Genomic DNA, 21,914 nt, shown 5'->3' with positions numbered 1-21,914 from the left:
AGTTCAGAATATATCAGTTAAGAATATATTCATGCGTATTTTTCATGAACTTCTCAAAGATTCTCTGTATTTTGGCCTTATTTTTTTTTTTGAAGTCTTAAAAATGGGATTTTATTTGAAAAGCAGAGGGACACACACAGGAACATGCACATCCTCTCCAATCTACTGCTTTACTCCCTAAGTATCCACACTGGCTGGAGCTGGGCCAGCCCAAGTCAGGAGCCTGCAACACAACCCAAGTCTTTCTCATGGGTGGCAGGGACCCCGAGCCTTGAGCTGCAGCCTGCTACTAATACAAGCAGGAAACTGGAACCAGGAATGGAGTAAGGCTTGAACTCAAGCACTCTCCTATGGGATGCAGGTGTCCCCATGGCACCTTAATAACAGCACCCTAAAGGCTGCTGCTCTTTTTCTTAGACCTCTTTCTTTTTTAAAGATTTATTTTATTTTTATTGGAGGAGACACAGAAAGGAAGATCTTCTGCTCATTGATTCATTCTCCAAGTGACCGCAACGGCTGGAGCTGCGCCAACACAAAGCCAGGAGCCAGGAGCCTCTTCCGGGTCTCCTGCATTGGGCTGCCCTCTACTGCTTTCCCAAGCCACAAGCAGGGAGCTGGATGGGAAGTGGGGCCACTGGGATTAGAATCTGTGCCCATAAGGGATCCTGGCAAATGCAAGGCAATGACTTAAGCTGCAAGGCTACTGTGCTGGGTGGGCCCCAAACCTTTCTCAGATTTCTTAACATGTGATGCATTCAGATGAGAGTCAGGGGCAGGTCCAAGTAGCTGTGTGGCCTGTGACTGATTACCAAGAAGGCATCCTGTGAGAGTCCACAGAAAGCTTCCTTCCACCATCCAGGCATTCCCTGGAGGCTCCCTGGACATCTCAGCTTCGCAGACCTTTGCTCCTAACAACTTCTGCTTGTTAGGAAACATTGAATGACAGGGGAACAACTGTAACATGTGGCCTTATGTTTAAAAATACGCTACTTGGTACTAGGGCTATTGAAATCCAACACTTGCAATACTTATTAGGCAAAGTAGCATGCAACATTTTTTGGCAGAGTTTTCAGAGAGAACCAAAAGGTGGCAGTTTTGGTTTAAATGACTTTCAAATACCAGGTGGAGACAAAGACAAACCCAGAAATAAAATCCTCCAGGTCTCTCCCTCTTCCTCAATGCTCTGATCAGTGGCCTCACTCTTCAGAAGAGAGAATAAATACATCTGTCTGTTGCAAGTCCATAGGATGGAAATGAGGTGACTCACCTTTCATCATTAGCAACAAGCCCAAGATGAAGCCATTTATAAAAATACCTGGCTACAACAGAGACTGCTGAACCCCAACCCAAAATGGAAGACGCAGAAGAGGTTGATGAAAACGAAATCATGAGACACTCAGCCTTATCCTATCACCAAAGTAGTTACCCAAAAGAAAGGTCTCTACAGTTGCCTGATGAAAGGTGCAAATCACGGACCCCCTGCTGGGGCAGCTGGGCCAGAGCTGTGGGGGAATGGTCTGTTCTTCAGAGGCCCGAAAGCCTGGACTCTGTGGGATGAATAGATAACACCATTGCAGAACACACGGTGCAGATGAAAGGACAGCCCACGACAGAGCAATGGAGGAAAGCCATCAAAGGGGTGAGCAATCACAAAAGTCCTGGGACCGATGTGATCAGCACCCAAATGCGAAAACTGCAGCTCGAGCAAGCTGTTTGAAGCTGCTAAAGAGATGTCATACAATCTGGAATGAAGAGAAATCGCCATCAAACAGAACAGAAGGGCCACCAAGAGACCTTAAGGAGGGGAGGCAAAAGGCACGCGAGAGCCCTGCAAAGCGTTCACTTGCAACGTGCTTTTGATTGTCTCAAGCATTCTGAAGTGCCAGGTCACAAGCGTGCGTGCGCGCACACACACACACACACACACACACACACACACGCACATGCACCCCGGCCAGGGTCTGTGGGGAGTTTTGACAGGAGGTGTTCATCAAAGGTCTTAAATCACGCCAGGCAATGGCGATCCAGCCGATCTTCCACCCTGAGGACCAGCAGCAAAGAATAGATGCAAGTTTCATCAAAGAAGCCTCTAATCTTCCTAGCACATCTGCAATGTCCATCTCACCAGGGGTGACCTTCTGCATGAACTTCGGGAGAGAGATGCTCTTTGGTTTTGTCTGGGTTGCAGTTAAATTCAGCAGGAAGCAGGCCGTGGCTAGCAACCATCACACAAAGAACATCATGGTAAGGAGGTGAAAAATGTAGGACTGATCACAACAAGAAAAGATGAAATACATGACTGGCAGGGTTTTACAAGACCCACAGAATTTATATATATATATGTGTGTGTGTGTGTGCTTAAATCAAATACATATATATACTTACATCAATTTTATTATAAATGTAATTATATAATTTTTATTACACATATAATATGTACAATATGAGATTGGTTATCAGTTTTAAGGCTCCCTTCCCAAAGCTGTCTCTAAGTAGACAGTGACAGAAACAACACAATCAAGCAATAGCGCTCAGAAAGAAAGAGAAAAATATTACAGGATCAGAAGGGCTCTTTAGGACTGTGTCCCATTCAGGGCATGCATTTGAATAAAAACTATGAATTTCACTCCAGGACAGGTGGATAAAGTGGCTGGTGGAGAGAAAATGGAGACATGTTCCCAAATCACTCCATTTCATGCAGGTAACTGTGGCTAACACCTCAGGGTTTGGTAATGTGTCGGTTCATGCCAAGCGGAGAAAGTCAGATGACCACCCACAAGTTTACAGTAGATAAAACCAAGAAGCCAATGTCACCTAGAGTGTACAGGTGGTCTTTCCTGTGATAACCTTTAGCCTCGTTTCCGGTGAAATGGAAGAAGGAGGCATGTGTGGATAGGGACTTGGGAGGAATCAGCATTGGAAGGTCCAATATATAAAGTCCCTTTCTACGAGCTCACCCTTACTCTGCTGGCTTGGGCACTGGCAGAGGGGATGGGCTTGGGCACTGGCAGAGGGGAATGGACAGTTCTATTCTCCTGCATGGGCTTGATCTCACAGACCTCCAAGGCAGTCACCACAGCAGGAATGAAGAGTACAGCTTCGTTTGGATTTCTCCTGTCTCCAACTCTCACTTGTACCTCCCCTAAGCTTCCATGATCCATAGGTACCAGCAAGCGATAGTATGGCAAGATACGAGTTGAACTTGTCATAGCTGTGACCATCCACAAAGTCTTCTGGATCTGGACACTGCTGGGTCCCTCCCAATCTGAAGAGTGATGCTTTTTTTTTTTTCCCCACAGCTGCCCTCTTTGCTTTTCCTTGGTCCTGGTACAAGACAGAAATCATAGTCTTTCTCTATTTCCAGCCATCTCTAATCTGGTCACAAAGAAGAAGAAGAAGGATGGAGTCTACTTGAAAGCAAGGATGCTAAGCACTCTGGACACTTAGTAGGTGCTCAATGTATCCCAGCCAAGAGGCAGGGGGCTAGAGTCCTCCAGCAAGCTGGCCGGAGCCACGGGCTGCTTTGCGAAGCCCGATGAAGAGACCCGCCTTTCTGGCACAGCCATCCTCCCTCCCTCTTTCATCACTACACTCAAAGATATTACTGATGTTGGTCCTCTGGTTTTGCTGCTTTTTTCCTCTGACTGGACTGACTGAGTCTGCTCTGCTCACTAGCTGCCACTTCAGAATCCTGTCACGCAGCGGAAGGCCAAAGGACATTTTCCCCTAAGTCCTTTTAACTTCCTGGCATTCCGTTTTTCAACCCCACATTAAAGGTGCTCATGTTTCATCCTACTCCTACCAGCCAATGGGTGGCCTCAAGTTAGACTAGGCAGGGAGGGCTTCTCTCAGCTCTTTCCCTGTTGGGCACAGGGAGAAGGAACCCAGAAACTCACTTCCTCAAGCTCACTCTCTCGTTTTCCCTTGGAGGCTATCCCTGAAGGCCTGAGCTCACTTGTTAAGGAGCATACATATTTGAAGCTAACATACAACAGATGTCATCCTAGAGCCACGAAGGGCCAGCAAGTCTGGTTTCTTGCACGATCTTAAAAAAGAAGCTTTTCTTTCTGTTTGCTCGTGTTTCCCCAGTCTGCTCTCACCCAATGCCTACACATTTTATAATCCACTAATCTGGTACACCGATGCTGATTCCTTTCCAAGATGAGACCTGCCAAGTGGAAAGAACGGGAACCTCCCCTTATGTTGGCGTGTTCCTCCAAGCCTCAGCTAACCTGGGGCAGAAACTGGTGGATGGATGCCCAGTGGAGGCCTGGGGGGAGAGTCAGAGTTTTTACCTTCTTTAGTGAACAATCCTCTGGCATGAATTGTCACCTTTGTGTACTGCCAGTCAGGCACCAGCAAACCCAGCATGCTGCTCTTCTCTGTGATTTATCAGAGCAAGTCGAATGGACAGACAGCTCCACATCTGTAAGAATCTCTGTCTGCCTTGCCCTGTCCCCAGTGGTAAACTAATTCCTTCAAACATGAAATTAGTTTATATTTTAAGGGCTTTGCCGTGGCTAATTCTAACTGGGTTAAACAGAGCAGAATAGTTCTCTAGAACTCTCTTGACTGACTCAATCTGTGATCTCTGGCAAGGATGTAATGGACTATTTTATCTTCATTCTGGGTGATCTCACAGACTATTGTGTCAAAAGCCATATCTTTATAATCCTTATCTATCTATCTATCTATCTATCTATCTATCTATCTATCTATATAAACATAGAGTAATTGTAATTTTCTAGGCATTTTCAAGGGATGAAAGCTCCAATTTTACTTTATGGTCACTGTCCAAAAATTTTTTTAAAAATTCTGTTTTCAAAACAAAAGTGTGGGTGAAGGTGATTATACGTTAGCAAAGTCAGTAAAACAAATGTGTTGCATAAGTCATTTCAGCTCAATTAATAAGAGAAACAGGTCAGATGCTCAAATATTAGTAAAATCAATTATGAATAAGAGGTCTCCTGTTAGTACGCATCATGACAATCTCTTCTTTGAAAATATTTGTGTATATTTAAATTTGCATCATCTCTCTGTGAACCCATGACAACTTTGTTTCTCACTGATGATAAAACTTCTGTATGTCCTGCCCTTCGTTACGTTTTCTCTCACATGCCTTGGAAATGACACGCAGACTCAAGTGTTTTCTAAGAGGACACAAAGTGAAGTGGCACATCGAACACGAAGACATGGCTTTGAATCCCATTCCCTCACTTGTCACCTGGGTAGGGAGCACCACCTTCGTGTCAGCATTGTCACCTACAAATGAAGGTGACAGGTAACAGAACCCTCCCCACAAGCCTGCTGTCGCGTCCAAATATGACAACACACTGCAAAATGCCCACCTGCGTGTCAAGGCACAGGGTGCTACATGATCATCCCTTCCCAATCTCTTTTGAAAATCCTACAAACGTTCGCTATGTCAGAGAGGGTAACAGTCGTAAACTTGCAGGTATGTACTTCGTTTGGGGGTTAGGGTTAAAGTCACAAAGGCATCTGAGACAGGACACGTTATCTTTGCTTTGGGTGAAGGGTAATCCTCAGAATCTCAGAGCTGACAGAATGTTATCATGGGACAATACACTGGTGGCAGGAATCTCTGTAGTTTTTCTTCCAATCAGACACAAGGAAATTATGCTAATAGAGAATTAGCGAAGACAGTATTGAATTTATACTTCAACTGTAAAACCATAAAAGTGATATATGTAAATGATCAAAGATGAAAAAATAAACCTGGAAATATTTTTTAAGGGGACAACTGTCACATTTTTCTGCTGGATAATATTCTGTCTCATTCTTAGAATGTGGTTGGGACATGTGGGTGGATAACAGGGAATTCTGTGATTAGAAATTCATCCTTTCAGGTTGATGGGCTTCTTGGTTCAAAAGGCAACCTATTTTAGGAGTGAATGCTAAATATAGTCTGGCTTCACGGGACACCTTCCACCTAGTAGCACAGAGGGTCTGCGGGTGGTGACGGTCAGGGGCGAGGACGGGATGGGCCTCCAGCAGAGGGAAGCAGTCTGCAGCATGGGCTCTGGACAGGAGGCAAAGGGTGGGGGAGGGTGGAACATACGGAAATGAGGACAGGTGGAGGAAAGGCGAGGAAACAGATTCAAGTCTGAAAGGCTTTGGCTGCATAGAGCTCGATTCTTTTAGGGTCTGCCCATATCTTCGGAAGGAAGAAGGCATCCATAGGGTGTAATGTTGATATAGACCCAAGCATAGCATTCAAGAGTTTGAAACGCAGCTCTTGGCAATCTGGCTTAAAAGACAAGACTCCTGCCATGGATTTCTCTATGGAACTCCATGGAGAGTGGGGGCCAACAGGCACAGCAGTATGGACAAGGTCTTTGAGGATGGATAGAATAAACTTGAATCTCATCTCTGCCACCAACTAGCCATGCATATAGGGAGACGTGCTTAACATTGAAAGTCAGCTTTCTCAAGTAAAACAGTAGGACACAGGGAAAAGAATTCGACGTAGCTGTTAGAATGGAATGCCTACATCCCTTGTCTGGCTTCCTGGCTTTGATGCTCATCTCTGTCTCCTGACTCTAGCTTCTTGTTAATGCAAACCTTGAAAGGCAATACAAGCTAGCAAAGATAGCTTGAGGAACTGGGTCTCTGCTATTCACATGGGAGACCTGGATTACATTTCTGGTGTTCAGTTCAGTTCAGTACCAGCCCAAGTTGTTTCAGGCACTTGTGGAGTGAACCAGCACACCTTGTCTCCTCTCTGCCTCAGGGGTTGGGGATGGGCAAAGAAATAGGAAACTTAATATTCCTAGTAGTCATAAGGTTTAAGTGAGATCACACATTTACAAACATGTAAAGTGCCCGGACACAGCAAGCTTTCGAATAAGGTACTTATTCTCACTGCAGGGAGCAGGAAGGAGATCCCTCTAAAGTAAGAAGACAGGACTGGAGTTAGAGACTGATCCGTTCACAATGGGCCTATACCCACTGACAGAACAGAATAGCTTTAAGGTGCTCTGGGACTACCGGGGACAACACAGCAGTACCACCCACAGCTTCCCTCTGCACCTTAGGATGTGGAGGCAGATGGCCTGCCATCACTCACGGCTGCGTGTCTTCATGCTCCCTTGTGTTTCTTGGTCTTACAGCTCTCAGTTGAGCTGATGGCTCAATTCCTGCATCCTGAATCCTCTAATACCCCATGGTCACCATGCTTTAGGTCAGGGGATACAGAAAAAGGGGCAGAGGGTGGTTTGTGTTCTCTCCTGAGCCTTGAGACTATCTCTAAATTCTGCAGGTTGACCTATCTCACCAGGGAACCTGATAAAAACTAAGAAAGACCCCCAAGCATCCAAATTCATATCTCCTAACCTTCACCTTGCAACAGGAGTAAAATAAAAAAGGGATGGACAGCTGTCCCCCAAATTGCACAGGAAGGGGGCTTGAGGACTCATGGGCAGTTGCACAGCAGGTGACTACGCACTGGCAGCAGCTGTGGAGGAGGACAAACAGAAGAAGAGGAGAAAGAAAAGGAGGAGGAGAAGGAGGAAGAGTAGGAGGAGGCAGCTCATCATGGAATTTAAGTTTACCAGGCTAAACCCAAGACAAACAATCTCTGGTAGGTGGGGGAAGAATGCGAGCACCAAACAGCCAAGGTCCAGGGAAGCTGCTCCAGGCCAGCCCAGCGCATAAGGAAATTGTTTATGTTTTCTGTTGGCCAAAAAAGCCCTTGTGCGTGGCTGGAACCTGTTTGTCCTGAACTTCCAACAATCAACACGCAGCAACCAGTTCTCCAGGTGACAAGGTCTTTTGTTCATAAGCCAGCAAGGGATGACTCTGCCGAGGCTCTGCAACCTGAACACCCCTACCTGCTTGAAGTTTTGTGGGTGAGGTTAAGAGCCTGCTGTGGAAAGCAGTCTGCTCTCACTCTCCATCTGCCCACACATTTCCACTTGTACCCGTGGGGGCATCCCAACGCTACACTGTGATGAGGAGGTCTCATTGGTGAAAGTGCTTTCCTGCCATGGCTGTCCGCACTCCAGGGCAGACAACACAGCAACCCTCGATTCCTGTAAGATTTACTATGCAGACTATTGGAAAATCCATATAATGTTCTTAAACACACAAAACATACACACACACACACACACACACACGTGTGGTTTGGGTGTCAAGGTAAGTGAAGTAAGTGAGAAAATATGTATACTGAATATGTGAAATGATTCCATGAAAGTTTGGATCAAGCTCTGAGAGGGTGTGTGCCTCTCCAGGGTGGAGCTCTGCTGTGTCCTCAGCCTGTGAGACTAAACTGCTAGCGCATGCACCAGCTCTCATCTTTCTCGCCTTGTGGCCTATTAAAATCTTTTTCTCCTACACTTGCCAAGCACCCTCCCAGTTGCATGAGAGCAATCCCTGGTTAGCAGGGATTGACGCATTTTGACTTTTGTTTTTTGTTTTACTGATACCTCTTGATAGTGAAAAGTTAGAAGCTATCCCTTGTTGCCCTTATAAAGATCCTCCCTTCCTCCAAATGAAGTACTTGGGTGGCTAGCAAAGGGGCATTTTTGGGAGCAGGTGGTGGTGAGGAACATTCCAGTGGGCACAGGGCTGAAGGCATTTTGATTTTGCAACCAAAACAGATCTCAGGTATGTAAGGGCTACTTGTCTTGGGACAAGCTTGGGAAAAGAAAGTACATCTAGAAAAAGTAAAAAAGAAAGAAGAAAAAAGAAAAGAAAAAGAGAAACATAATTTTCCCCACATAATCTTGCAATTTCACAAATCAGAATGACAATACTGTGTCCTATGGCAAAGGAACTGCAGTTTCAGCCTAACTTGGGATTTGCTGAGTGAGCTGCAAGGTAGCAGGACACTCCTTGTTCTCAGAGCAGTGCCACTTGCACCTCTCTAAGCAACCGATGGGATCCCCAGAAAAATGACTTGAGAAGGCATGATAGACATGCTTTTTCCAGGACAGACAAGCTCCATAAAAACAAATCAATACATTTTTTAAAAAAGAAAATTTTGTCACATGTACCTAAAGAAAAAAACCATGAAGCGACATGGAGAGTGTGCAATGGCTATTATGTTGGAACAAATGAACATATCCTAACACATCACAGTTTCTTATTTCCCCCGCTATTGGCAAGAGCAGCCGTCATCTACTGCTGGAGCAAAACTCCTAAAAACAATGCATTATTATTAACGCCAGTCTTCAGGCAATAATTTGGGGGAAGACCTTCACAATATAGATTTTTTTCCAAAAACAAAGATGCATGTGTGTGCTCACAACACACACACACACACACACACATTCATCTCCCCATGCCTTTTCTCCATTCTATACTAGCATCTCTTACTCAAGGCAGCCAGAGGCTCTATATCGTCTTTGCCAAGGGCCTCTTAGGTCAAGGCATGTACCATCTGTCGGGCTCAGGGGGACACTATCAGTCCTCTACAGTGCCTTGCATACAGTAGGAGCTGTTTTGTTGCTTACAGTTTTTTTTTGAAGGTTTCAAATGTATTTTACTTGTTCAAGAATGTAGTATTTTAACTAGTTCAGTGCTTTTACTTGGCACCATTTATGAGTTGGCGTGAAACAATTCAGGATTACACCAGCTGGGATGATGCCTGATCTCTGCACTCCTTTGGGGTGACTGCCAACAGGAGACAGGTTCCATTCTATTCCAATCTATGCTACTGTCTATCTCCACACAGCAATACAGAATGAGACTCCATCAGCTAATATAATAATATCATATTTGTCGTGAAAATCAGGTGTATGTTTCTGGTGGCTCTGCCTTGCCACTGTTTGCTGAATCATGCTTCAAACTTGTAGGCAACTTAGCACATTTCAGGCCAAAGGAAACATTATGAAGCAGAAATACAATGTGGGCAAATTAAGCTACTGTTTTGTTGCAACTTCGCTCTTGTTACCCTCGCAGAAAGATGCTTATAGTTCTTCAGTGAATAAATAGGCAAGGTAAGCAGTACCACAAGTCATCAGCAAGCACTTTTCCATTAAATTCAGGCAAAGAATGCAAGTTAGAATCTTCAGTCTTACCCAGAAGCACAAGAGTCAAAGGTGAGCTGTGTCCTACTTGTGGAAAGGCAGTAAGGCCTGGGCAAGTTCAAATGTGACAGCAAGAAGCTTTCTCATAGAATATCGTATCCACTGGCACCTCAGGGGCACTTCCTGCACCACTATTATAGGCCAATTTTGATGCCCATCAGCCTCAAAGCACAGAGATGATGAGCTACAGTCATCAACAAGGACGCAAGAACAAATCACAAATAGATGGGTGGACAGACAGAAACAAGGACAGATAACACGTACAATAGAAGACCTTAAAATTGGGAGATTCCTCTCAAAACAGTCTTCATTAAAAACCTGAAAACCCAGTTATGGGCCAATTTGGTCCACGGTAGGCAGGAAGCATCCTTGAAAACAGTGACTCCAAATTGGGCTAAGATATTCCAGAGGCAGGGTCTGGCTGTGTTAGGGACTGGGGTGTCCCCAACAGTACAGGGGACAGACAAGGAGGTGGCTAGCAATGAGAGATGCTGAAGAAAAATTTTTTCTTTTCTCAAGGGCTTTAACAGTAAGCCAAACACTGGTTCTTTTTTTTTTTTAAAAGATTTATTCATTTTATTACAGCCGGATATACAGAGAGGAGGAGAGACAGAGAGGAAGATCTTCCGTCCGATGATTCACTCCCCAAGTGAGCCGCAACGGGCCGATGCGCGCCAATCCAATGCCGGGAACCTGGAACCTCTTCCGGGTCTCCCACGCGGGTGCAGGGTCCCAAAGTCTTGTGCCGTCCTCAACTGCTTTCCCAGGCCACAAGCAGGGAGCTGGATGGGAAGTGGAGCTGCCGGGATTAGAACCGGAGCCCATATGGGATCCCGGTGCGTTCAAGGCGAGGACTTTAGCCGCTAGGCCACGCTGCCGGGCCCCAAACACTGGTTCTTAACATGAGAAAGACATGGGGTTTGTGTTGGAGGGCAATTTTTAATTACCACATAAGATTAGGCCTATATGATGGGTCACAGATGGGCTGTTAACCACACATTCTTCTGGTTATATTAATCTTTCTGCTATTGGCCATTAACACGTAGCCTGGCTGGTTTGCCCTCTGCTTGTGTTCCTGAATGTGAGGAAGAGACAGTTTCAGACTGTGAATCTGAAAGCAACACCACCACCAGAAATGGGAGCAGAGCACTACTTGGGTCACATATCTAAAACTGTTAATTTAGACCAAGACCACGAGACAACGTTATTCTCACGCAGTCACCCACAGAACCTGGTGACACAGAGCACCTATACAAACACACACACAACGTCAAATTTGTCCTTTCTGCTTAGTAAGGCACCTGGCACACAACAGTGCCCAATAAATATGCCAACTGTTGAATGACTGCATGCCAAAAAATATGTGCACATAGGGCCTGGCATAATGGTTCAATTGGCTAATCCTCCCCTTGTAAGCTCTGGGACCCTATAGGAGTGCTTGTTCAGGTCCTGGTTGTTCCACTTCCCATCCAGCTCCCTGCTTGTGGCCTGGGAAAGCAGTCGAGAATGACCCAAAGCCTTGGGACCCTGTACCCATGCAGGAGGCCCAGAAGAATCTCCTGGCTGCTGGCTTCAGATAGGCTGAGCTCTGGCTGTTGTGGTTATTTGGGGAGCGAGCTAGAGGATGGAAGAACATTTTCTCTGTCTTTCCTTCTTTCTGTAAATCTGCCTTTCCAATGAAAATAGAGAAATCTTTAAAAAAATGTATATATAGCAATTTAACACTATTCTGTTCTCTAGGAGGCTTCAGAGAGTCGGATAAACAGGTAATACATTCTCTGTGTTTGGGTGACAAAAAGAAAAAATCATTTATTTTCTCATTTCAAGATAGCAGAGTCTCGTCTTTCCTGTGACTTTTACCTTTTCAAGATAATCCCTTTCTCACGTCTCAAGACAACTCTTAAATGTCACTTGTTAACTTTTGTATGTTATGGGAAGGGACAATATCATGGGATTTTTTCCCCCCTGTTTTGCTATTTGCCCAAATCTTGCCAACCTGCTGGTTTTGAAGTTCATATACTCCTCCTCCACCCATATCTGTCCCAGTATCTCCTGCTGATACATGTCCAAAGGTGCACAGCTTAAACAGGGAGTGGTCTCTGAAAATTCAACTAGGTGTTCCCCATTCCAGGGCAAATCTGCCAGGCATTCTCACAGGGAATATCGGAACCTTCCTTTTGGCGGCTGTACAAAAGGTTAAAACTTTTTCCTGGCAGACACGGTTGCCTTAATGCATCCTACACAGATTGTTTCTTCTTGTGGTTCACTACACTCTAATTGCAATCATGTTGGACATAAGCAGCTTACTGTAATGTCCCATAATGAAAAGTGCACTCCAGAATTCAATACACAGTAATGGATTCTTTGATTTAAAGCAGGGGCATGGTAATAAAACAAATATAAAAACTGACACACGTTCCTCAATAGACATCTTTCTTTGAAGATAAGTTTAGGCCCCTCTGTTACAGAGAACTGAATTTGGTTTTATGCATTGTCAGTAGCCATCGTGGCTTCATTTGATCAATGTTGGGACAAAATATCCTGGGGTTATTTGCAGATGCCTTTTGGATCCATTCCTAATCAGCATAGCTAGGGGATTCTTGTTTGTCAAAATTTTACTTTTTGTTTGTTTAGGAGACTACTGTAACATGTAAGGCGACTGAGAAACTCATCAGTGAGTCTGGAATCAACACATGAGCTGCCTCCCTTCTTCGTGGGTCTCTTATGCCTGCAAAGGTCTTCCAGCTGAAGTCCTGCGTCCAAAGCGGCCCCCACACTTTCCCGCAGCCTGACTTCATCCTAATGAACCGTAACGAACTGTAGCACACTCCATCAGGACCACGTCACTGTAGCTCAGGAGTTGGCAGAACAACTCAGCTACCCCAGGTTGCAGGGCTTTCTGCCTTTAGGATTGGGAACCACAGGCACTGCTGGAGGCGCTTTGTACAGGGGGAGCATCAGCATCTCCAGGGAAAGGACGGCTAATTTCTTGGCTGTTGATTTAGCCAAGGCTGATTTGGTTTTCCAAGAGCTCCATCTTCCTTCTCTGAGCCCTTCCCCCAAACATTCATGACTCTCTCCTTCCTTTAAACTCCCCCAATTCCCAAGGTCAACAACTCTATCTCGTTTCCTGGTAAAGCATGTATAATTTATCCTCCATTCCCCCCAATCCAAGTCAACATGTTTAAGGTGAGTTTGAATTCCCTAAGGTATCAGTGTATGGGAATTATCCATGCATAATTACAGATGGATCCAAATAATATTGTTGACGAGAGCACATTCAAATGCGAAAGCAAGTGAAGCTAACACAGAAAACAGCTGAGAAAAGGGACTGTGGTGGGGTAGCTCTGTGAGCTTCAGTTTTCTTACCCGAATCACAGAAATAATAGAACCAGTTTCATAGGCAGTTGTGAGAGATTAAATGAGCTCATATTTGTAAGGATGGTCCCACAATGCCAGGCACACAGCAAAATGCTACTGACGTATCTAAAAATGAAAACAAACATTAAATAACACAGGAACGCACAAATCCACCATAGTACCTGCCCAGTCCAGTAAGCGGGGAATCAGTTACAGGCAGAATTCAACCACTAGTGATTTTATTTTATGATGCTTGCAGCCCCATCCAGGACCTAGGCAGACTTGCTGGTAACAGCGCCTTCCAGAACGAGAGGGGCTTGGGGACACAGCAAGGCTCCACACTCCTGTCCCAAGGCCCAGAGAGTTACCAGGTCCTGCCACAAACTCAGTTCAGCTGGAGCTCTCCCAGGGCTGGGACGTGTGGCTTCTCGGGTTAGCCCGCGGGGGAGCGGTTGCTGGGCACCCTGGCGCCGGGCCGCGGGGTGGCTGCGGCAAGGGGACAGTCCCCAGCTCCGCCTCCGCCTGGCCGCCCCAGCCTGCACGGAAAGTTACTGCGTGCTAACGTGGCAGAACCACCGGACGCGGACGCCCCGGCTGCCAAGCTCCCAGAGCTCGGGGCTGCTAGTCTTTTAAGACTCCCAGGCCCAGCTCTTTCCCAGAGTCGAGTCTGCACACGTTCCGTAAGCATAACTGTATTCTTCCAGCAGTTGCCATATTCTGGGACAGAGTCAGGAGAAAAAAGTTAGAGGGAGTGGCCAAGAGACGTTCCTAAAAAAAAAAAAAAAAAAAAAAAAAAAACCAATGGCTAATTTCACTCACTAAATTGTGCATCTCGAAACTTTCATCTAATAGATTTAAAAAAGATCTTTTTATCAAGTTCAACTCAGCAGAGCCTTCCATTTGCTCCATTTATTCATTCATTTTTTTTTTAAACAAACATCTCCTGAGCACCAATTATCTATTTGGCCCTGGAAACCTCTAGAACCCCAGAGCCGGTGTGCAGACAGATTGTAAATTGTTGCTCCATGACATAAAAGATTGTGATGGGGCCCATGCAGAGAGCTGCGGCGCTGGGCATTATTTCGGCCAGGTGGGGAGGGCAGCGCGCCAAGGCTTGTGGGGGGTCTTGTTAGAGCTGAGCTTTGAAGAATGACTCCTGGGAGGAGGTCAGCAGGTGAACAAGTGGCCTAATTAGGCTGTGATGTGCATTTCTCATCTTTGTCCCACACCTGCTTTTCAAGAGAGCCTTTCAAAATACAAAACCGGATTGGAGCTGGAGAATAGGATGGTGGTGCGGCCAGGGACGACGTTGCGTGTGATCCTTGAATGTGAGCACCGTGCTGCAGTTATGGAAGAGAAAGACCACATTCTTAGGGCAACTATAGTGGAAAGGGGCAAAGAATGTCCTTTCTTAAGGTATCCATCTTCGGCTTGCTGTTTCTAACAGGACATAACTTACAGGGGAAGGTGGAAGCAAGAGTGAGAGATCAGAATTGGATCCTGATAAAGGATATGGGGAAGTTATTTGTACTCTCTTTGCAATTTTTCTAGAAGTTTAAAATGACGTTGATGAAAAAGCTAACAGAAATTAAAAAAAAAACCCAAATCATGCCGTCATTTAAAAAAATCACTAAGCTGCCAATGCCTGCATTCTGAAGGCATCAGCAGTGGCCACAGAGATGCAACTGCCCACTTGCCTCTTTTCGTCCCTGTCACTTTCTTTATGTCCCACACCCTGAGGTTTGGTGGGTGAGAGGGTCAGCAGAGCAGTGCACCCTTAGCAGGTGTGATCTGCCACACACAAAGGGAAGGGGCCCAATGATGTTGCTTGCCCCACCCCTTCTCCCTAAACTGGACGGACCTTTAGCCATCTAGAGGAGGTGGTCCCACAGCTTAGGGAGGATTTGGGAATCTATCAGACAAATCTATTGTCCTTGCTTAGGACAAAATCGAAAGAGCAGGGGCCTACTTTTGTTAAAAGAGGCTTGTTTATTTTAATTGTAAAGTCAGAATTACAGAGAAAAGGAGAGACAGAGAGGAAGATCTTCCATCCGTTGGTTTATTCCCTAAGTGGCTGCAACGGCCAGAGCTGAGCTGATCCGAAGCCAGGAACCAGGAGCTTCTTCTGGGTCTACCATGTGGGTGTAGGGTCCCAAGGCTTTGGGCTATAATCTACTGTGTTCCCCCAGGTCACAAGCAGGGAGCTGGATGGGAAGTAGAGCTGCCAGGACATGAATCAGTATCCATATGGGATCCCAGTACATGAAAGGTAAGGAGTTAAGCCACTAGGCTACTGCGCCAGTCCCAGGAAACCTACAGGTAGCCACAAATATTTTCCAAGTGCTTAACATTGTCTAAGCACTTTGTCTACTACTTAACAGGGACAACTCACAGATCACTCCTCAACAGCTTGAGGAGATGGGTGCTGTTAGTATTTCCAGTTTACAGATGAGGGAACTAAAGCCTACCTAGTCAATGGTGGAATTGGATACAAGCACTGGCAGCCTTATTCCTGATCTTGGGCTCTTGTTCACAATGGCAGACTGTCCTACTTAGGGGTTCCTAAATGTGCCTGTGGACAACAGAGAAGATTTAGGATGAAGCACTGTGAGGAGTTGGGGTGGCGGACTGTATCCTTCATTTGGCTGTTCGCTATCATTTGCACAGGGCTTCAAAAAAAAAAAAAAAAAAAACCACATCTACTGGCAATCATTCTGGACTCAACAGATGGAACTGGAGACACGTGTGCCACACACAGAATCTTTGCTATTACACAGAGGATGGCTTCTCTGAGCTTTGCTTTCAGTATTTGAAATAGGAGACAATATTTCCCAACATTTTCCCACCAAAATGCTTGCTTGGCAGTTGAATTCCTAAGGTGAGTACACATACACATCATGTATAGACTGCGGAAAGGAAGGGATGGGGAGGGCAGACAACACTCCAGGAGGACACATCCTGCTGGGAAGAGCCTCGCACACAGCCGGCGGGGCTGCTTACTCTCAACATACTGTTCACTATCAGAAGGAAATAGCAGTTCGCTTCCTTCTTTCCCACTTTCTTCCTTCCCTTCTGAGGGTCACTGGAGAAATGGTGCTTGGTCTTATTTAGACTTTTTCTCCAACAGAAAAAGCGGGCAGTGACTCACATCAAAGGAAAGCAAAGGAGTCTGAAGGCCTGGCACACCTTCCTTTGCATCCAGGGATGCAAGCGCTGATGCCATTCATCCCTTTCCCACTGGCACAGGAAGCTCCTTGGCTACTTACTGCCATAAATACACAGACGAGTCGTCGGCGAAAACACATCGACAAGAGGTCGAACAGCATGGAGTACCAAGGGGACCTGTAACGTAGCTAGGCGTTGTGCTGGGCAATGGGTGTTCGCTTCTGTGTCACCTTGCAGACCATCTGGATAGAAAGCAGGGCTTTCATTCCTGGGTACCATCCATCCCTGCTCAAAGATGCATTTCAGAGAGTCAAGGGAACAAGGATTTAATGCTGTCAAGTGCTTTGAGATCTCAGACAAAGGAGCTCTGAAAATACTGAGAATTACTGAGTATTATTGGTGTTAATATTATTCTCCCTTAGTATTATCAGGGCTTTGGAAAAACTAACCGAAAAATGGGTTCTGGCATACTGATGGCAGCAATTGCTTCTAGAAAGATTAAGGTATCTCTTGCTTTGGGAAAGGCAGGGTCCAGCGAAAACACTCATCCAAGAACCGCTTTTCTTTTGCAAATTCAAATCACCAGAGACTGAAACCTGTTGCAGGATGGAAAAGAAATACACTGAAGCTTTTAAAACTCAGCTTCAATGGAGAGAGGGCAAGAGGTCGTGTGTGAGAGTGTGTGTGTGTGAGTGTGTGTGTGTGTGTGTGTGTGTGTGTGAGACCTCTGAGAAGAGACGGGGCACAGACACACAGAGATAGAGGGAGGCTGAAGAGAACATGTTTTTTTACTTGCTGAAAGCCAAATCCTTTTCTTGAAGTAGAAAATCTGCTGAGTATCTAGGCAAAATGACTTATGTGTATTATTGGTGGGCATGGAAGCCGACAAAGTCTCTGCAGAGGGCCACTTTCTACCACCCAGGGACATAACAGCTGCACTCACCCACTGTCCTAGCCTTTCTGCACCCAGCCTAGACACATATCGGCATATAGGTGAAACAGTGTGTATCTAAAGGCCTACACTGCAGCTGTTTGTATTAACGAATCTTTGATGACAACTCAGAAGTTGATTAGGGGGTACCTAGTGCAATAGCCTAGTGGCTAAATCCTCACCTTGCTGGGATCCCATATGTGTGTCATTCATATCCCGGCTGCTCCACTTCCCATCCAGCTCCCTGCTTGTGACCTGGGAAAGCAGTGAGGACGGCCCAAAGTCTTGCGACACTGTACCTACATGGGAGACTCAGAAGAAGCTCCTGAGTTCAGACTGGTTTGGCTTTGGCTGTTGCGGCCATTGAGGAGTGAACCAGCCGATGGAAGATCATTCTGTCTCTCCTTCTCTCTGTAAATCTGAGCTTCCAATAAAAATAAGCAAACCTTACAAAAAATAAAAAAGACTTTGATGAGGGGGCCAGAATGTGGCACAGCAGGTTAAACCACTGCCTGTGAGGCAGAGTCTCACATGGACACCAGTTCAAGTCTCAGCTACTTCGGGTCCTGTTCCCTAATAATGCACCTGGGAAAGTGGCACAAATTTGCTGAAGTGCTCTCACCCATGCGGGAGACCTGAAAGAGGCTCCTGGCTCCTGGCTCCAGTCTGGTCCAGCTTGTTGCTGCCATTTGGGGAACGAAAGCAGATGGAAGATTTCTATCTCCCTCGCTCATACCATCCATCCCGCCCTTGTAAGTCTGCCTCTCAAATAAATGTTTTTTTTTTTTCTTTTAAAGAAAAGTGCTTTGGTAGAGGACTAAGTAACTTCAGGGGATCAATAAAATGGAATATTATAGTTGGCAAATATCATGGCTGCTGAAAAGAACAAAGTGGAGGGCTGGCGTTGTGGTACAGCACATTAAGGCATTGCTTCCCACTCCCATCAGTATGAACACTGGCTGGAGTCCTGGCTGCTCTTCTTCCAATCCAGCTCCTTTCTATTGCACCTGAGAAGGCAGTGAACCATGGCCCCAGGTATCTGCATGGAAGACCAGCATGAAGCGCCAGGCTCCTGGCTTTGGCCTGGCCCCGTCCTGAGTAAACTGGAGCCATACAGGGAGAAAAACAAGCAGATGGGAGATTTCTGGCTCTCACGGTCTCTCCCGTCTGTGTCACTTTGCCTTTCACATAATTTAAAATAAAATTTTAACAACTAAGAGGTGGGATGAGCATTGAGCTGAGGGACAAGGGGGCCACTTGGGACACCTAGCATCCCATAGGAGAGGGCTTGGGTTGAATCTCGGCTCTGCTTCTATTTCAGTCTCCTGCTAATGTGCCTGAGAAGCCTCAGGACATGGCAGGAGAAGTTGAGTCCCTGGCTCCTCATGTGGGAGATCCAGCTGGAGCTCCTGGCTCCTGGCTTTGGCCTGGCTCTGCCCCAGCTCCTGTGGGCGTTAGGGGAGACAGCCAGAAGAGGAAAGACTCCATCTGCCTGTCTGTCTCTTTTTGTGTCTTTCAAATAAAAATACTCATAAAAAAAACTGTTCTATGCAAATGGATACAGGATTACCTAAGACATTATTATCTAAATACATAAATTGAAAAAAATTAAGATGAAGACCAGTGAGTAAAAACATACAAAAACATTGTTGCATAAGCTTATAGTTTGAATTCATCATGCTTGCGTATTTATACAATGGCTTTTTAGAAGACTGCGTAACAAGTTGGCAACTGTGATCAGGAGAAACTCAACTCTATACCCCTTTGTGCCATTTGAGTGGTGTATCTGATACCTGTGTCCTGTAAGAAAACAAAACAAAACAAAACAAAACAAAACAAAACAAAACAAAACAAAACACAGAGACATAGAAGAGAATCCTGGTGGATAATGCTCACAGGCTTATGGTCAGTGGGCCACAGAAAACAGACACAGATGATTGAGGGTTCTAACTAGTTCCTCAGAATCGTTTGCTAATATCCAAAGCAAAACAGCAAAAGGAATGATGCTGACGCTTGTGAAAACAGCACTGAAGACACGCGGCAGAAAGATGGGAGTGACGATGTCCAACCTGCGCTCTCCTCCTTTCTTTCCTATCTTCCCTTCTTTTTCCTTTCAAGGTGATTTTTATTTATTTAAAAGGCGGAGTCGCAGGCTGGTAGGGAGAGGGAGTTGGGGAGAGCTCTTCCATCCACTGGTTCACTCCCCAAAGCTGTGCTGACCGGGCTGGGGGCTCGGCGCCAGAGGCGGCAGCTACATGTGCTGTCCCCGCCACACCATTCCCTCTTTCCACATTTGAATGTCAAACTGCTTGAAAACGGTCCGTGGCTTTCAAATGCTCTTGCCTAGATCCAAACTCATTTTTTTCTAGGCTGCTTTTCTACTTCCTTGAAGTTCCTAATAATCTTTCCGAACCTTTTTCTAGGCACTGGTCTCCTCAGTGAGTGCTCCTGTAAAACGGAGATCAGCGAGTTTGCTCTGTACATTTCTGCTGCTGCCTTTATACCATACTGCAAATATTTGCTTAGATGTGTTTCCACTATTGGAATGCAAGCTCACAGAGGGCAGGGTGTGTCTTATTTATCTATTCTTTAGTGTAAGCTATTGAGGGATGGCTTTAGAGTATAGAATATTGCAAAAAACAGAGTTCCCGTGTCCTTTACTGTATGCTTAACATCGTGCTTTACTATACACGGCTGTTACAAATAAAAAATTGACTTTAGCATGCAGCTATTAACCAAGCTTCACAGTTTTTTGAATGTCAGTACTTCTTATCGACTGCCTTCTCCCTGTTTCAGGGCCCATACTACATATATCTGTGAGATCTCCTTAGCCCCCTCTGGATGGTGACAGTTTCTCAAACTTCCCTTGTTTGTGATGACCTTGACTATTTACCGGTCAGTTTGTTGAACGATCCTCAATCTGGGCTTTTTTTCTGGTGTTTTCTTCATGGTAGCTGTGAAATGGAGACTAACATCCAGATGTGAGGATGCAGTGTGGTATGCATTTCTGCTTCCAGACAAAGATGGACTTACAATGAAACTGTTTACTGTATCTTGACAATAGGATTCTGGACTCTCTGCCATTGTCTAGGCCCGCAATGATGGACATATGACTGAGTATGAAGAACTATATGTTAGTAATGATATAGAGGAACTAGGTGGGGAGGGAATAAGGGAATATGGAGCTGTATCATAAAATGATAGCAATAATAAAAAAATGTAAAAAAATAATAAAATAAAAGGAGAAAAAAATAGCATGAAGCTAAACACATAGTGGATATTACATAGTGTCAAGGTATTGGTATTTGATTAATGTTTGTTGAACTGAATAGAATTCAAGATTGTCCCTGTATATGGCTCCAATATAAACGGAACCCTGGCTGATAGCTTTGGAAAGGCGAAGGATGGGACATATGTTTGTGAAGATCTCCCATACAGCGACAGTAGGCAAGCAAGTGTCAAATACAAACGATGGAGAGAATGACCTGTGGCAGCTCAGGAGATTAATTAATCAGCACGAGCAGCTGAAGTTAACAATACTAACGTAGGACTGGAAAGTGGGGAGGATTCAGAGAGGCTTTTTTCTGATTCTCATGTACACCACAGTTTGCCTCACTTGGTCTGTTTACATGCTAGGCCTAATGTCTGAAGGAGGTGACTGCCTCCCTCTCATCCTTGAGGCCTTGGCTGGAATGTACCCACTGCAAATTCACATTATTTCACATAGGCTCCATTCGTCACGCTCTCCGTCACGGTACTATGTCTTCCTAGTTATTGCCAACATTTGTGAAGATCCATTGAGATCCATTGCTTATTGCCTTGTTATTTTGTCCTCATCAGAGTCCAAGCTTTTTGAGGAAAAGTGTTGTGCTTTTTTTTTTTTTCTTCTACTTTGGGCAGAGTACAGAGCAGTGCTCAAACTGCCTTGCAGAACCAATGAATAGGTTGATGCTGGACTAAAGTAATAAGCAATGAGACAGTGACAAGAACAGCAACAGCCCTAAGAGGCACTGAAATGGAGCAAGAGTGAACTGGGTAGGCAGATGCAATGCTGACAGGTCATCCGACTGATCACAATGTAGTCAGGTCATCCCAAACAGGGTGGCATGATTTGGGCAAAGGCCAGTAATGTAGGAGGTGTGGGCCACACGGAGTTAGAGGCCATCCAGTACTTTTCCATCTCTGGGAACACTGACAGGGGTTCATCGGTCAAAGAATGGGGGCATCAGGAATAATGGGCACCATGGAGTGGCAAGGGGCCATGGGATTGTTTGTGTAAATGAATGTTGACCAAAACAAACAAATAAACAAAAACCTCCCAGGAATGGAAATAACACAAAGGGCCCAAGGAGACAAGGACTGTAGCCAGTCTAACTTCTTTAATGTTGTCATAAATCCAAGAAGAA

At 45.4% G+C, this 21,914-nt stretch overlaps 1 protein-coding gene and 1 pseudogene across 2 annotated transcripts in view; both read right to left on the bottom strand.

Moving 5' to 3' along the window:
* Positions 1-21,914, bottom strand: part of RORA (RAR related orphan receptor A) — an 808,637-nt gene that overhangs the window by 115,715 nt on the left and 671,008 nt on the right. The gene's annotated exons all lie outside the window — the stretch shown is intronic.
* Positions 9,590-9,851, bottom strand: LOC105941925 (cytochrome c oxidase subunit 7B, mitochondrial-like; annotated as a pseudogene).

This window comes from Ochotona princeps, chromosome 6 (assembly GCF_030435755.1).
Source record: "Ochotona princeps isolate mOchPri1 chromosome 6, mOchPri1.hap1, whole genome shotgun sequence".
Lineage (NCBI taxonomy): Eukaryota > Metazoa > Chordata > Mammalia > Lagomorpha > Ochotonidae > Ochotona > Ochotona princeps.
Note: the sequence above shows the minus strand (reverse complement) of the source record. Positions and strands in the feature narration are given on the sequence as shown.